At 39.0% G+C, this 15,448-nt stretch overlaps 1 protein-coding gene across 11 annotated transcripts in view; it reads left to right on the top strand.

Annotated features, from left to right (window-relative positions):
- GRIP1 (glutamate receptor interacting protein 1) overlaps positions 1–15,448 on the top strand; it is a 682,693-nt gene that overhangs the window by 513,321 nt on the left and 153,924 nt on the right. The window lies entirely within an intron of this gene.

Below are 15,448 nucleotides of genomic sequence, written 5' to 3'. Positions count from 1 at the left end.
CTCCGAACAGGTTTGTATACCTATACTTCACAGTAAAGGCTGTATAACATTCCTGGGTGTTTCCCAGAAGAGAGAAAGATGACAGATTGGATTTCCAGGTTCTCTCTAGATCTTGCTGCTGACAAACAAGGGTTTCGACTTGTCTGATTCACTCCCCAGCTCAGTCACATGCCTCTGTTCTTTGTATAGAAGGCTTGTTAAATGTGAACATCCCGCGTGGTAGCCCAGCTTTGGAAGAGAAAAGATAAGGCAGTTCCACTGTGGTAGCACAGAATTCAGAAATGTGTGTTTTGTTTTGTTTTGTTTTTATGCCTGAGAAGTTACTGATCTAAGACATATAGAGCCTTTCATGTTGATTTCATTAGTGCATCTACCAATCCTATTTCTGCACCGAGTCTCTGAAGAATGAAATGACTGAAGTATCATATGTGCCATACATGCAGACATCCAAACACACCCCGAGTCATGTACACACCAGCTCTTGACCCTGTTGTGATGGGGAGAGTGGATGGGAGTGATTGAGGCACTCTCCAGCCATGCTAGTAACTAAATATTAGAAATACGATAACCATAAAGCATCCCTGTTATTTCCTTAATTTAAGCAATTTCCCAGTAGAGTGTTGAGGCGCTAATTGCTTCTGCACTTCTTTAGTTGACAGATATGTCCTTTTTCACCTGGGTAAGAGAAGCAATTATTGTAATGCTCTCCTGGGCTTGGTGAGATATTCTTTAATGGATTTTAAAGGCGTTGGTAGGGCACTGTGCTTTTAAAAAGAAACTGTCCTTTGCTCTGTTCATACTTGATAACATGGGTGGGTATTGTATTCAGACCACATGATGAATCTGTTAAAGGAAAGTATGCAATGGGGCAAAACAGAGGCTCATAATATTTTTTTAGGAAATATGTATCCAGATTTCAGACATGAGAAAAACACATATGTGTATGTGTGTGTATATATCACTGGTTGAACAAAAATTAAAACAACCCAAAAAGAGTAGGCCTTTCCTTTAGATATTCAGCAGGGCATATTTCTCAAGGATTTTAACACAAGGTTGTTATTTTCTGGAACCGGTGTGGCCTTCCAGATGAGGAGTTGGCAGGTCCCTAACTCAATACAAACCAGTGAATATTCTTTCACCTGTCAGGTGAAAGTGACTTTCACACTCTTTGAACTACAGTTTGTTTTACTGTTTCATACTTGCATTCAAGAAGAAAAAGAAGAATAGTCTTAGCACGTTTTTGTTAGAATTTGGAACTTTTTTTGCCACGTGTCACTTTGGCACCTTGTCAAGCCAAGACAGCACAAGTGAACCAAAGCGATGTAGTAGAAAGAAGGGAATTTAAGGTTAGAGCACCTGGTTTTAAGTTCTAGCAAATGAGTTGCCTGATAGGGTATCCTTAGGCCAGTCACCTAATCTTGGAAGGCTTCTGTGTTTTCATCCCTAAGACCCTAGGTTTCCGTGAGAATCAAATGAGAAAATGTGTGCGCCTCCATGAGGCAACCCTTTAGGTGCTATTTGGATGTGAGATGGTGTTATCCTAGGAAGACCTAGGTTTTTTGGCACCTGAAGCTTGTGCAGTTCGAGGGGAGACAACTCTAAGGAAAAGAATCCAAAACTATCCTTTTCAAATTTTACACAACCGTGCAACCATGGGAACTCAAGGAACCAACTGCAGATATGTTTCAAGCAGTTGTTTCCTAATTAGCCCCGGACGAGAACCCTTCCCCTTTGTCTTGCTAATTATTCCTAATCATACTGGTTATGATTTTTCGTTGTGTAGGGTCTGAATTTCTTACTAGAATATAAATTCTTTGAGGGCAGGGACCAAGTCTGTCTTGTTTATTGCTAGAAGGCAAGGTGCCTAGCATTTAGCAAATTGTCAATAAGTATGCAATGGAAGGATGGAGGGAGGGAGAGTGGGAGGGATAGACAGGACTAAAACATTTCATATTCGGAGTGAAGCTACAAGACAGTGGGGAGAGGTTGTGTTCCCTACGGTGATTGAGGTACTAATATAAAGGACTGAACAGAGAAGAAACAGTAATGACTCTGGTTTGTCTGTTCATTCCCTGCTGCTCACCCTAACGGGAAGCCTTTTCCCTTGGGACAAGAATATAGTTATTTCCCATGTGGGGCAGAAGAAAGAGTTGGACCTGGAGGGGGGCTAGGAGAGCAGTCTGTTGTCCTTGTCAGAGTGGAGGAAGCCAAAGGTAGGATGTGGGAGCTGTCCTTGATGTGGGCAGCACAGCCTCCTTCTGTTCTGAATTGCAATGAGGACTCAAGAGGGTTCCAGTAAAACTCAAATTCACTGCAGCCCTGCTTCCTAGCTTCTCCATGGAGAGTCTACGGGGCTCCCTTGATGCCTTGCTTCTTGGTTATCTGCAGTGAGTGCAGTATTAGTTTTCCATCTGGTCCTTTATTTGAAATGGATCAAGTCTTATTAAACCAAAGAAAGCCAAATAAGTGCCTATGACATCTGTAACAAAATGAGAGGGACTGATTCACTGGCTTACTGTTATTCTGGTGGCGTGGTGTCTGCCTCAGGATGGCCTTATTTTTCAGCCCTTTTCTCAGTAGTATTTCATTACCTTCTTGTATCCATCGTTTATCAATTACTTTATGATGAGTCTGAGCATTTCTAGCATTCAGTTATATGAGGAGGCAATTGTCGTGTATCGAAAACAGATACAAAGTTCTGCATAACAAACTAATTTTCAAATTTCCATTTCCTAGTCTATAAAATCTATAAAATCCTATCCTCTTCACAGAGTTTTACTAAAGGTTAAATGAGATCGTGGATATGAGAATATTTTGAAAAGTATTAGCTGCTTTAAAAGGATGGATAATCTTAGAAGGTGTCAGAAATATTTTCTTATTTTAATTTCGCTATGCAGTCAGGTTGTCTAGCTCGTGCTGGACTCATGGGTACGGAGGTATCCATGGAAGGAGGAGGCCATGCAAGCGTAGCTCTAAGTCCCACTTTGCCCTGATTATTTAAGAAGTCTAATTTCTTGTTGAAGTTTTATCATCCGTCCATTTCCTTTTCACACTGAATGAGACCCCAGTTGTCTTTGAACCAGCTACACTGCCTAAGCAGCGTTTAGCATCCCCATTCTGGGCATTGACTAAGCTACCTAACCCATTTATGACTAGCTCTCGCTAGCTGCCTGTGCAGCCTCACCTGACATCTGTCTGTCTCAGATATCCTTCCTTCCCAGAATGCTTCTTTCTTGTCACCCCTCAGCTGGACAAGACCTATCTCTCATACCTTTTGTTCAGCTAGACTCCCAGACCAGGCCAACTGATCACTCTAAGCCAATCCTACACAGTAGCTCTGGCTTTTTATATCTAAACAGCTATGCAACATAAAACACTGGTCAAAAGGACGTCTAGAAAGACACACAAAAACCCAGCCATATCTTATTAATCTGCTAAGCAATTTTTGATACCTCTATATCTCCAACTATAAGATGGAAATGATAGTAATATCACAAGAAAATCACCTGCAGGATGAACTTCAACCTCCAACTACACATCTGTAACCTACAGGAAGCTTTCCTAGGAGCACACGTTGAACTGTTATTCCTCCGGCTCCCAGGCCATTCTGTGGACCAAAAACACTTAATTGAAATAATTAGTGTAGACATTCACCCCTTAGACATGTAGAATGTGAGCTGCAGAAAGGTGAAGGCGGTGATTATTGGTCGTTGAAATGCCAGCACAGTCTGGCAATAGTGGATGCTCAAAAATATTTTTGAGCCAAAGTGGCCCACAAGTAGCTACAAGAATGCAGTTAACTTCTCTAGGAAACCGGTGAAAATCAAGGTAATTTCAAAATTAGCTGCGCCAGTTGTTTAACTCGTAGAAGCCAGTTTTCAACTGTGTCAACAACTTTGAAAATGTGATGACAACCGCCTACAAGTAAAAAGTCACAGATGGAGAGTTTTTCCCAAAGAAAAACTGCCAGGAGCTCTTAAGACAAGGGCATTTACCGCATCTTCTGCACAGTCCCTCTTGCTGGTCCTTATGGATTCTCAGATATAAATGTCTACCACATAGGCCATCCTGCTCAGGAAGAGAGGAAGTTTCACTGAGGTGAGTCACTTCCTGTTTTTGGTATTTTGCATATGGTTTCATTTCAATTATTAAATGACCACAAAGGAACATATGAATGATAGGTTTGGGCATTATGTGCTATTTCATGACCCCTCCCTGATATGTGCACAGATTGTGAAATATCAGCCTAGCAGATATTCTGTGATTTTCCTATGGCTCAAATATGATGCAGCTTAAGATCCTCATGGTACAGGAATGTGGTCCAGATCCTCTTGAGTACAGGAATGTGGTCCAGAGTGATGTGCCCATGAATTCCCCTAAAATTGTATACCAATTTTTTTCTTTTTTTTTTTTTTAGTGTTTATTCATTTTTGAGGCAAGGAGGGGCAGAGAGAGAGACAGGGACAGAGGATTTGAAGTAGGCTTTTCGCTGGTAGGCTGACAGCAGCAAGCCGGATGTGGGGCTTGAACTCTCAAACCGTGAGATCGTGACCTGAGCCAAAGTTGGACTTTCAACTGACTGAGCCACTCAGGTGCCCTAAGCAAAACTTTTCTGGGGAGGAGGCCCATGGATTTCATTAGATTCTCAAAGGAATATATGACTTAACAAATGGTTAAATACCACTGCTAATTATCTTCTATTCATAACAATCAAAATACAGTAGAAGATTGGCAATCTGCATACCTGGAATTTTTTTATATCCTACTAATAACAACAATAATAATAGTAATACTATGACTAACATATGTATTGAACACTAAATATGTGGCAGGTACTATATTAAATATAATAATTATTATTAATATAATGTATATTAGGTCATGTGTGACATACTATATTTGTGCCAGTTTCTATAATAAAGTAATATCATAAATTCCTTATAAGAATTTTATCACAATTTTCACAACACCCTAAGGGTAAGTACTCTTCTTACCCCTATTTTAGAGATAAGGAAGCTAAGACCGAGAAAAATTCAATAATTTGTTAATAAGTTGCAACACTGGGAAACTTAACACATTTTGACAAACCATTGATTTTGAAGAAGTGGGGAACTGAAAGAATTCTAGTTCTGCCATATTTTAAAATCAAGGATATTTTTTTCTTGATGCTTTAGGAGACATGTGGCATCTGAATCAGTTACACCAGAATCCACATCTCAGCTTTATCTATTTTTAAATCCTGATCTATTCATCACATAATTTCAGGGGGCTCAGATTTTTATATTCGGTACTACATAGTAATATATTCTCTTTCTCTTGAGGTGCTCTAAGAAACATACAGATATTAATCCAGCTGTCCCCATCACTGTGTAAGATAAATACCAATCATAATTTTGTTTCACATGAATATTTGTGCTGGGTAATATTTATGTGCCGTACATCCCTGTCACTAATCTAACTTATGCTCAGATTCCCAGGGGATGAAAGAAATTCTGGTACATCCTTCATGTCACCACACAGAGGTGGAAAGTGCCAGAAGACCTTTCTCTGCAAGTCTGGGTGGCAGGAACCGAGACTGAAAATGCAGCCATTCATCACAGAAACCCAGCTTTGATCCCAGCAGCTTTGCTGAACCAGGGGTTGTTAGGAGGAAACTTGAAATGAGTATTGGAAAAAGCATCTGCTTATTTCCTGAGGGGGATAAACTTCCAAGTGGCACCACTAAAAGTAATATATAGATAAAACTGTAGTGTGAGCAATAATATTCTCTCCAGAAGCAATACATAGATATAGCTGTGGTATTATGGTGTGGGCCTCAATCTACCTTATTAAAGAAATGGTTAAATAAATAAATAAATAAATAAATAAATAAATAAAATAATAATGATGATGATCACCCATGTAAGCTTAGGGAAATAACCCTGTCTACTCCTGTTCGAATTCTGCTCCTTTCTCATTTTGCTTCTGCACTATCCAGCAATAATTCTGTTTGCTACAAGCCAGTGCTCATTGCCGGGTCATCATCCCTCTGTTGGGATTGGGGGATTCATTCATTCATTCATTCATTCATTCATTCATTCAGCAGTTACCAGGAAGTACCTACTAATGTGTCAGGCACCATTCTAAGCACCGGACATACAGAGGAGGAAAAACACTCTCTCTGTCATTAGCATTTGGAAATTTATGACTCGTTGCATAGAGTTTTCGTCAATAGTATTTCCATTTCACTGTTTATGATCTCTTTTTAAAATTCAATGTAGCTAATAGAACTGCAAGAAGTAAAGGGTTTTGCCAATGCTTATCTTGCTGGATGTGCCTATGGTGGTTGCTTTTAAAATGCCTTTTCTATTTTTATGTTACAGCTATAGGGTGGGGGTCTTACAGACTACCCACTTTGCTTAAGGTATGATGAAAACTATACTAACACTAGGTGTTTCCCTGATATTTATTTTTTTTTAATTTTTTTTATTTATTTTTGAGACAGAGACAGAGCATGAACGGGGGAGGGTCAGAGATAGAGGGAGACACAGAATCAGAAGCAGGCTCCAGGCTCTGAGCCATCAGCCCAGAGCCCGACACGGGGCTCGAACTCACAGGCCGCGAGATCGTGACCTGAGCTGAAGTCGGACGCTTAACCGACTGAGCCACCCAGGCGCCCCTGTTTCCCTGATATTTAAATCACATTTTACTTCTCTCTCTGTGACATTATATCATGTGACTACCCCCTCCCCGATGAGGCACAACAACACAAACTTTGTCTCATTTTCCAGATTCCCCTTCTTACGGACAGACATCAATATCCCACCAAAAAAGTTGGAATCCTTGAGGTCCCCTTGATCCTCACAGATCCTTGCTCCCCACACACTGATTTGCCTCCCACTCAGGGCAGTTCTTCCTCAATATATCTGGAGCCCGTGCCATCCATACAGCTACGGATGGATTTCAGTCTCTCAGGTGTTTCCTACCTGTTTCTAAAAACCCACCCCACCTTTATTGTTTTGGCATCTGTCTACACTCCAATTCTTAGCCTCCCTGATACTTAGGTGCGGACATGAAACAAGTTCTTGCCACTGGACTATGAACAGAAATAGGCCATTTTGGCTTTTGAGAAAGCCCTTTTGCCCCTTCAACCGAGTGAATGGAGACAAGATAGAGTCCTGGGGCAAGAGTTTCTAAACTGTCTCCGTTGACAGCCCTTAGTGCCTCGGTAATTTTTTCATAGCGGCTCTAGGTGAAATGAAATATCGATAGTTCCATTTATTAGGTAGTGACGTCCAAACGGTATAGTACATATTGCATCCTAACCACTTAATAGACATTTGAAAAACAATATGTATAAACTGGAAGAACCCGAATACTTAGTAGTGGTACGTGTGTGGTTACTGGGCATCGCACAGCTTCTCAAACTTCCAAATCAAATTAAAGAGTGGCAGCCTCATTTCCTGTTCCACATTGATTTTCACGTGGAACTCCCTTTTTCTAAAACCCAAAACCTAACTTTGGAAAGATAGGACATCAACAAAAGCGATATAATATGAGCCAATGTTGAGCAACACTGCTTAGCTGGTACATAGTGTTGTGTCTGAAAGATGTCAAGTGTGGCTCTATGCTCCTCAGAAATTTACAATAGTCCATGGTGCTCCTGTGAGTTCACTAGGGAACCTTGAGGCACCTTAGTGCACAGTTTGGAAACCAGAGCCCTAGAAGATGACAGAGGCATAAAATTGAAAAGAGCAGAGATCCCTGAACCATCACGTGGAGAGGAGCTGACTAAGGATCAGGAACGCCCACCTTAGACTGGCGTATGAGTCTCTGTTGTGGTCGAGCAATTACTCATTTTTCACTTTGTTGACACAGCAAAGCCTAACTTAATTAATGTATCACTGAGGTGGCTTCTGGCGGTTCTCCTTGACTCAAATCTAGGGACTTTCTTCCCGGTGCTTCATGCCATCATTACCAAGTCCACTGCTTCACAGTAAATAACAGGCTTACCTTTCCTAGAACGTAAATCTGAACACTTCCTTTGTTTGCTTCCCAGTCTGTTTTCTACCAATTTTCCTCATGCACCAAACCCTAAATCAGTGTCTCTTAATCTTGAATACATGTTAGAATCACCTGGGAGCTTTAAGAAAAAAAAAATGCCTATGTCCAGTTCCCCACCTGCAAGGATTTGCATCCAGTTGAAATGGACCAATTCCTTGAAAAGCACAATGACCACAACTCATCACAATACGACATAGTTAATTTAAATAATCCCGTAACTATTAAGGAAATTTAGTTTGTAATTTACAACGTCCAAAAAGAAAAATGTTCAGATTTAAATGGCTTCCTTGGAAAATTATACCAAGTGTTTAAAAAAATAAACATCAATTCCACATAAACTCTTCCATAAAATAGGAAAGAAAGAAATGTATTCCAATTCATGTTATGAAGCTAGCATTATCCTGATACCAAAACCAAAGATAGTACAGAAATAAAATTACACACTATATCTCTCATGAATATAGATGCAAAATAAATCCTTACCAAAATATTAGTAATAGAATCCATCAATACATAAAATGAATTGTATATAATTAGCAAGTGAGATTTATTTCAGGGTTGCAAGATTGGTTTAATATTAGAAAATCAGTGCAATCCAGTGCATTATCACATTAAAGAAGAAAAATCACATGATCAATTAATCAGTGCAAAAAAAATTGACAAAATTCCTACTCATCATGATAAAAACCCTCAGAAAAATAGGAATAGAAGGACACTTCCTCAACTTGACAAAGAGTATCTACGAAAACCCACAGCTAACATAATGCTTAATGATGAAATATTTAATGTCGTTCCCCTAAGATAGGGAAGAAGGAAGGATATCCACTCTCACTACTCCTATTCACCGTTGTGCTGAAAGTGCTACCTCATGCTTTAGGTAGAAAAGGAAAATAAAAAGTATACAGTTTGGAAACAAATAAAATTGTCCTTTTTTGCAGATGACATGATGGGCTACATAGAAAACCCTAAGGAATCCACAAAAACAAAAACAAAACAACAACAACAAGAACTCCTTGAACTGTTAAGTGAGTTCAACAAGACTACAAGATATAAGATAAATATACAAAAATCAATTACATATTTATATACTAGAAATGAACAGATGTACATCAAAATTAATAACATAATATCATTTGCAGTTTTCCCCCCAACAATGAAATAATTAGGTGTAAAACCAACAAAACATGTATAGGACTTGTATGCTGAAAACTACAAAATGCTGATGAATTAAATCAAGGAAGGTCTGCCTAATTGGAGAGACATAACATGCTCATGGATTAGAAGACTCAACATAGTAAAGATGTTTATTCTTTCCAAATTGACATACTGGCTTAAATACAAGTCCTTTCAAAATACCAGGAAAATTTTTATAGATAAAGATAAGAGTATTCCAAAATTTATATGGAAAGGCAAAGGAACTAGACTAGCTAGAACAATAAAGTAGGAGGAATCAGCCTACCCAATTTCAAGACTTATTATATAGTTACAGTAATAAAGTCTGTGTGGTATCTGTGGAGGAATAAATACATCAGTGGAACAACATAAAGAATCCAGGAATTGACTTATTTTTGGAAAGATGCAAAAGCAATTCAGTGGAGTAAAGATAGCCTGTTCAACAAATGGTTACCAAAGCAATTGGTCATCTATAGCCCTTTGCCCTCAAATAATATATGAATCTTTGACTAAGTCTCACACTTTATGCAAAATTTAATTCAAAATGGCTCAGAGATTTAAATGTAAACCATAATATTATAGAACTTTTAGAAACTGTGGAAGAAGTATAGGAGAAAATGTTCAGGATCTAGGGCTCAGCCAAGAGTTCTTAGACTCACTAACAGCATGACCTGTAAAAGGAAAAATGACTGATTGGACTTCATCAAAATTAAAAATGTTTGTTCTGCAGAAGACCATATTAAAAGGATGATAAGAAAGTCTAAGACTGGGGGAAAATATTTGCAAATCTCATAATCAACAAGGGGTTAGTATCTCGAATATATAAGCAACTCTCAAAACTCAACAGTAAAAAAGTGAACGATCTAATTAGAAAATGGGCAAAAGACATAAAGAGACATTTCACCAAAGCAAATATGCAGATGGAAAATAAGGACACACACACACAAAAATGTTCAACATTTCCCATTAGGGAAAGGACTCAAATTATGCAAAAATAAAAACCACAATTAGATATTACTGATACACCTATCTGCATAGCTAAAATAAAAAAACAGTCACAACATCAAGTACTGGACAGGATGTAGAAAAACTGATATTTCATACACTGCTGTCGGAAATATAAAATGGTATGGCTACCTTGGAAAACAACTTAGCCATTTTTTAGAAAATAAATGTACAACTAGCATATGACCCAGCAATTTTACTCCTGGACATTTATTCCAGAGAAATGAATAATTGTGTCCACACAAAAACTGTGCCTGAATGTTTATAGCAGCTTTATTCACAATAGCCCTAAACTAGCAGCAACCAACACATCTTTCAAGAGTTAAATGGTTAAACAGACTGTGGTATATCTATGCCATGGACTCCTACTTGGCAATAAAAAGGAACCAACTATTGTTACGGTACGGAAAATTATACTGAATGTAGAAAGTCAACCACAAAGTGTTCATACTGTGTAATTAAATTTACTTAGCATTCTTTAAATGACAAAGTTATAAGCATAGAAAATAGGTCAGGGGTTGCCAAGGGTTAAGGAAGGTGTCCAGGGAGGAGACCAGTGAGTATGGCTATACCAGGTAATATGAGGGAACTTGTGATACTGTATCTTGACTGCATCAATGTCAATAAACTGCTTGTGATATTGTATTACAGTTTTGCATGGTGTTACCACAGGGGAGAACCAGACAAAGGGTCCAAGGGATCTCTCTATAGTATTTCTTAAACCTACGTGAGAGTCTACCGTTACCTCAAAATTAAAAGTTTAATTTAAAACATTCCCATCGGGGGGTATTCTGATGATTTGTTCTTGGTGGATCCCAGGCATTGCTATTTGAAAAGCTCCCCAACTGATTCTACCACGCAGCCAGAATTGACAAATTCTGCAAATTCTGCAAATTGAATTGATGGATCTCCTCTCCCCAGAACCCGTGTAATCACCTACCATTAACCGTTCCTGTGCCTCTAACACCTTCCCTCCTCCATTCGCTGAACTGAGGCTGTCTTCAGAATGGCTCAGGGATAATTCTTCCAGGGAGCCATTCAGAGCACTACTTGCTCAGCCTGATTAGGGGTCCTCCCAGGTTGCACCTTTATTTACTTTTGTCATAGCCCTTGTCACTCTTTGTTGTCATCATCATTTTTTGTTCCCCCACTTTCAGCAACTGTTGAAATTGTGCACTTTGTGATTCCCTGTTCATTTAGCCCCTAAAATTTAGGGACTTGCCAACAATTAGAGTTGACTCTCTTTTTCTGGTCTAAGCCTATTTTTCTTTTTTTAAACAAGCAATGAAGCAAAAATGTCCAGGCACCAAGAGTTTTACAGAACAAAATAAGATTCTTATGCCATACCTTTATTTCATGCAAACCAGTATTACAAAACTCTAAGACAGTCTAATGATGGGTTCTGAATGCCATATGTCTATGCTACTTCTTTTCTCTTTGTCTTCCTTTCTCTCTTCCCTTCCCTCCCCTCCCCTCCCCTCCCGTCCCCTCCCCTTTCATTCCCCCTCCCCTCTTCTCTTCTCTTGTCTTCTCTTGTCTTCTCTTGTCTTCTCTTGTCTTCTCTTGTCTTCTCTTTCCTTTGGTATAGCCAAGCAGATCCAGACTCTGACCAATGCCTGGGAGGCAGAGACGGAGGCTTTGTCAGACTTCGCACTCCAGGCTCACGCTTCTTGGGTATCTGGGGAGATACAATTAGTAATGTAACATCCAGTCACAACTCCATTAACTCATTCAGGTTGGCATCATGGGCGGGCTCTCTATATTCTTTCATAGCAACATTAAACAGGTCTACTTTGGGACCATAATTTTTCACAGAACCTTTACAAGGATGCATGTTCCATTTTTGCAATAGTATTAAATAGATCTTTTGTCCAAAAAATCCTATTGGCATTTTTATTGATATTGTGAACTTCATAGATTAATTTAGGGAGGATTGACATATTTTTGATGTTAGATTATGCTACCCACTGGAGTATTAGTTCCTAGATGGCAAGGATTTTCTCTGTTTTGTTTGGTTTCCAAACTTTTTTTCAGTTTTCCTCAGTCTCCAAAGCCTAGAACAATGCCTGGCATATAGTAAGCACTCAGTTTTTTATTGAATGAATGAGTGGGATGCTTTTACATTTTTTCTGATCCTATGTTCCTCAGAAGTGTTTTTGAAGTTTTCTTCACATACATCTTGTAGGTTTTTCATTACATTTTTTTCATGTTTTTTTTTTTTGGTTATTGTCAACGGGTTTTTTTTCCCCTCTGTGATAACTTCTAACTGGCTATTTGTTTATACAAAGGATATGGTTTTCGGCATATTAATTTTGTAACCAATTTTCTTATTTGCAAGAACTTCTCAAAATTCTCCTGTTTTCACCAGGCATCATTGTTACTTTTCTTAAAACTTTCTGGAGTTTAGCAATTAAGAGTATTGAATTATAAATCCAAGGAAAAACAGCAAACAACTAAATCCTACACTGGCAGTGTGATTCTCGTTGGTTATGTTGAGTGAGTACTCCTACAGAAGTAAACCTGCAATTTCTTTGCTAAGATCACTAAATCTGGTGATTAAGGAAGATGCCAAGTCCAGAATCATCTCACTCCTTGCCAGCTGGGCATCATCTATTCCCTGTGCTGCTTACTAATTTGGGGATACTACAGTCTTCGCTACATTCTTCTTAATTCAGGGAGGGATGTTTGCAGTGTAAATCATGAAGAAATTGTCACGATGTATTGACTTGTCCAAGTTCCAGTGTTTCACTGCAGAGTGTCGTTAAGTAATTTTTGATAAATAAGTGAACTCATGCAAATGAATGCATTGTTCATCATTTCTCTTTACTATTACATCATTATGCAAACATTAAACACCAAAAGATACATGAAATGATTGATTCATCTAATGCAGAGTGCAGGTTAGCAGAAAGTAAACTCCAGAAGCATGTTCCTCCCTCTTCTGACTGCTTCTTTTCTCCTGCTCCCTTCAAAACACCAGGAAAAGATTTCGTCAATCCTTCAGGGTCTAGAGATACCTACTTGGCAGTTAACATTCTTGTGATTCAGCGCATTTTCTTGCAACAATATTCTGTCTTTACTCCTGAGTTTTGCCTAATTTAGATTCCTCCTTAGTCTGTTCTGCTTAGCTAATCCTGATCGATAAATACAGACAGATTAGACAGGAGACAAAATTGTGAAATAGATGTTGCATTTGGAACGCTGAGCCTTCACTCTCTATTGCAGCCAGGACCTTCTCTTCTATGCCCCCCTTAGCCCAAACCACACTCTGGCATGCTGGTCTGTGACTCCTTTGCCTCTGTGACTAGGCTGTAAGCATCTCTAACTTTTCTCGTCTTTTGAGTTTCATCGTCTGGCTCTTCGTAGGCACTCAGTAAATACTTGAATCAATGAATGTACAAATTACTCAATTAACTGGTACGTCAGTATTTTCTTTCTTTCGTGTTATTAAAACTGGCTCTTGGGGAAAGATTTGAAACATTTTAAAATTAAAGGGTAATTGTGGCGCCTGGGTGGCTCAGTTGGTTAAGCGTCTGACTTTGGCTCAGGTCATGATCTCATGGGTTCGTGGGTTTGAGCCACCTATCAGGCTCTGTGCTGCTGGCTCAGAGCCTAGAACCTGCTTCGGATTCTGTGTCTCCCTCTCTCTCTGCCCCTCCCCCAATCGTGCTCTGTCTCTCTCTCTCTCTCTCAAAAAATAAATAAACATTAAAAAAATTTGTTTTCATTAGAGGGGAATCGACCAGTTCACAAGGAAACCCAGATGGGTTTATATTTTAACACAGATTAAATTAAAGGAATTAAGCTTTTTCTATGGGCTGCCTGGGTGGCTCTGTTGGTTAAGCATCAGAGTCTTGGTTTCGGCTCAGGCCGTGATCTCCTGGTTCGTGAGTTCAAGCCCTGCATCGAACCCCATGCACAGTGCAGAATTTGCTTGGGATTCTCACTCTCTCCCTCTCACTCTGCCCCTCCCCTGCTCCCCGCCCCCCCCCAATAAATAAATAAATTAAAAAACAAAAAAAAAAACAGGAGTTAAGGTTTTTCTAGATTTTCAGGATTCAGCCAGAAGTCTGGTAAGGACCTCGGTTCCTTCTGGAGAAAACTACATTGTGCACATCCCATAAAGCTGCACCTGTGCACTGGTAGCCCATTTTATGCAGGAAGCATGTTCTTGAAAACCTGAGTAGAAATGAAAATTTTATTAGTTAAGATTTATTTCTACCTTGCCTGGTATTACTGTTTCATCATTGATTCTTTGCACATTTCTGATTGACCTTTGAGATTTGACCTTGAGATGGGCCCTTAAAGAACTATGCTTCTAATTCTTCACGTACAGACCTATAACCAAATGCTCAAATGATCAACATACATATTTAGACAAAATGCGAAGAGTTCTTTTGTTGGGCAGAATCGTTAAGCACATTATGTCTCTGTAATGTGAACAGTCCTCATCTGTTATGTAGTTCTCATTACTTTAATTACTTAACCTGATTTTTAAAATAATTTATACCTACCCTTCTGCCAAGAAGGACTTATAGCAGTTGTTAGGTTGACCTCTTTAAATACCAGTTGGGCCTATGTATGTTTTTATGGGATGTAGAAGGGGTTGTTTTATTCTGTTTTAAAAGGGCACAGGTTAAATGCACCCAATGATGGAATTTTGTTTCAAATGCGTCTGTTAAGTGATGTAAAAGGCCCTGTGCTTTTACGCACATGACAAGAATTTTGATTATTGAATTTCAATCATTATTTGGTCTCTCATACGAAATGTAATGAATGAAGCTGACAGCATTCACACTCTTCCTTGGCTTTTACTTTAAAAAGCAATAACAGCTCATGTATGCAGGGTCATGAGTCTGTCATGGAAAAGGGTGTTTTTGCGTGCTAAGGTCACAGGACCTGGGAATCTTGAAAGCCTTGCCTGGAATGGTACTCAGTACATTGCTGAGGAAATCAGTGTCCTGCCCCCCTCGCATTCCTTCCTGGAGTACTCTGTTCTCCGTCCAAGATCCGATGAGTGATCATTCCTTTTATTAACATGATTTGATTTTTTTCATCAGCTAGTGGGATAGTATGCCAGCAGCAACAATTTAAGAACTTTTATGATAAGCATTCATATAGATTTTTGAAATGATAATTAACTCTGTTATGTGTAATTAAGGAAGGGGAAGAGGTATGCCAATAACCTTTTTGGTTTCTTAACTTCGAAGAAGAAAGTCCATTCTTG

The sequence above is a fragment of the Panthera tigris genome, chromosome B4, assembly GCF_018350195.1.
Source record: "Panthera tigris isolate Pti1 chromosome B4, P.tigris_Pti1_mat1.1, whole genome shotgun sequence".
In the NCBI taxonomy this organism is placed as follows: domain Eukaryota; kingdom Metazoa; phylum Chordata; class Mammalia; order Carnivora; family Felidae; genus Panthera; species Panthera tigris.
Note: the sequence above shows the minus strand (reverse complement) of the source record. Positions and strands in the feature narration are given on the sequence as shown.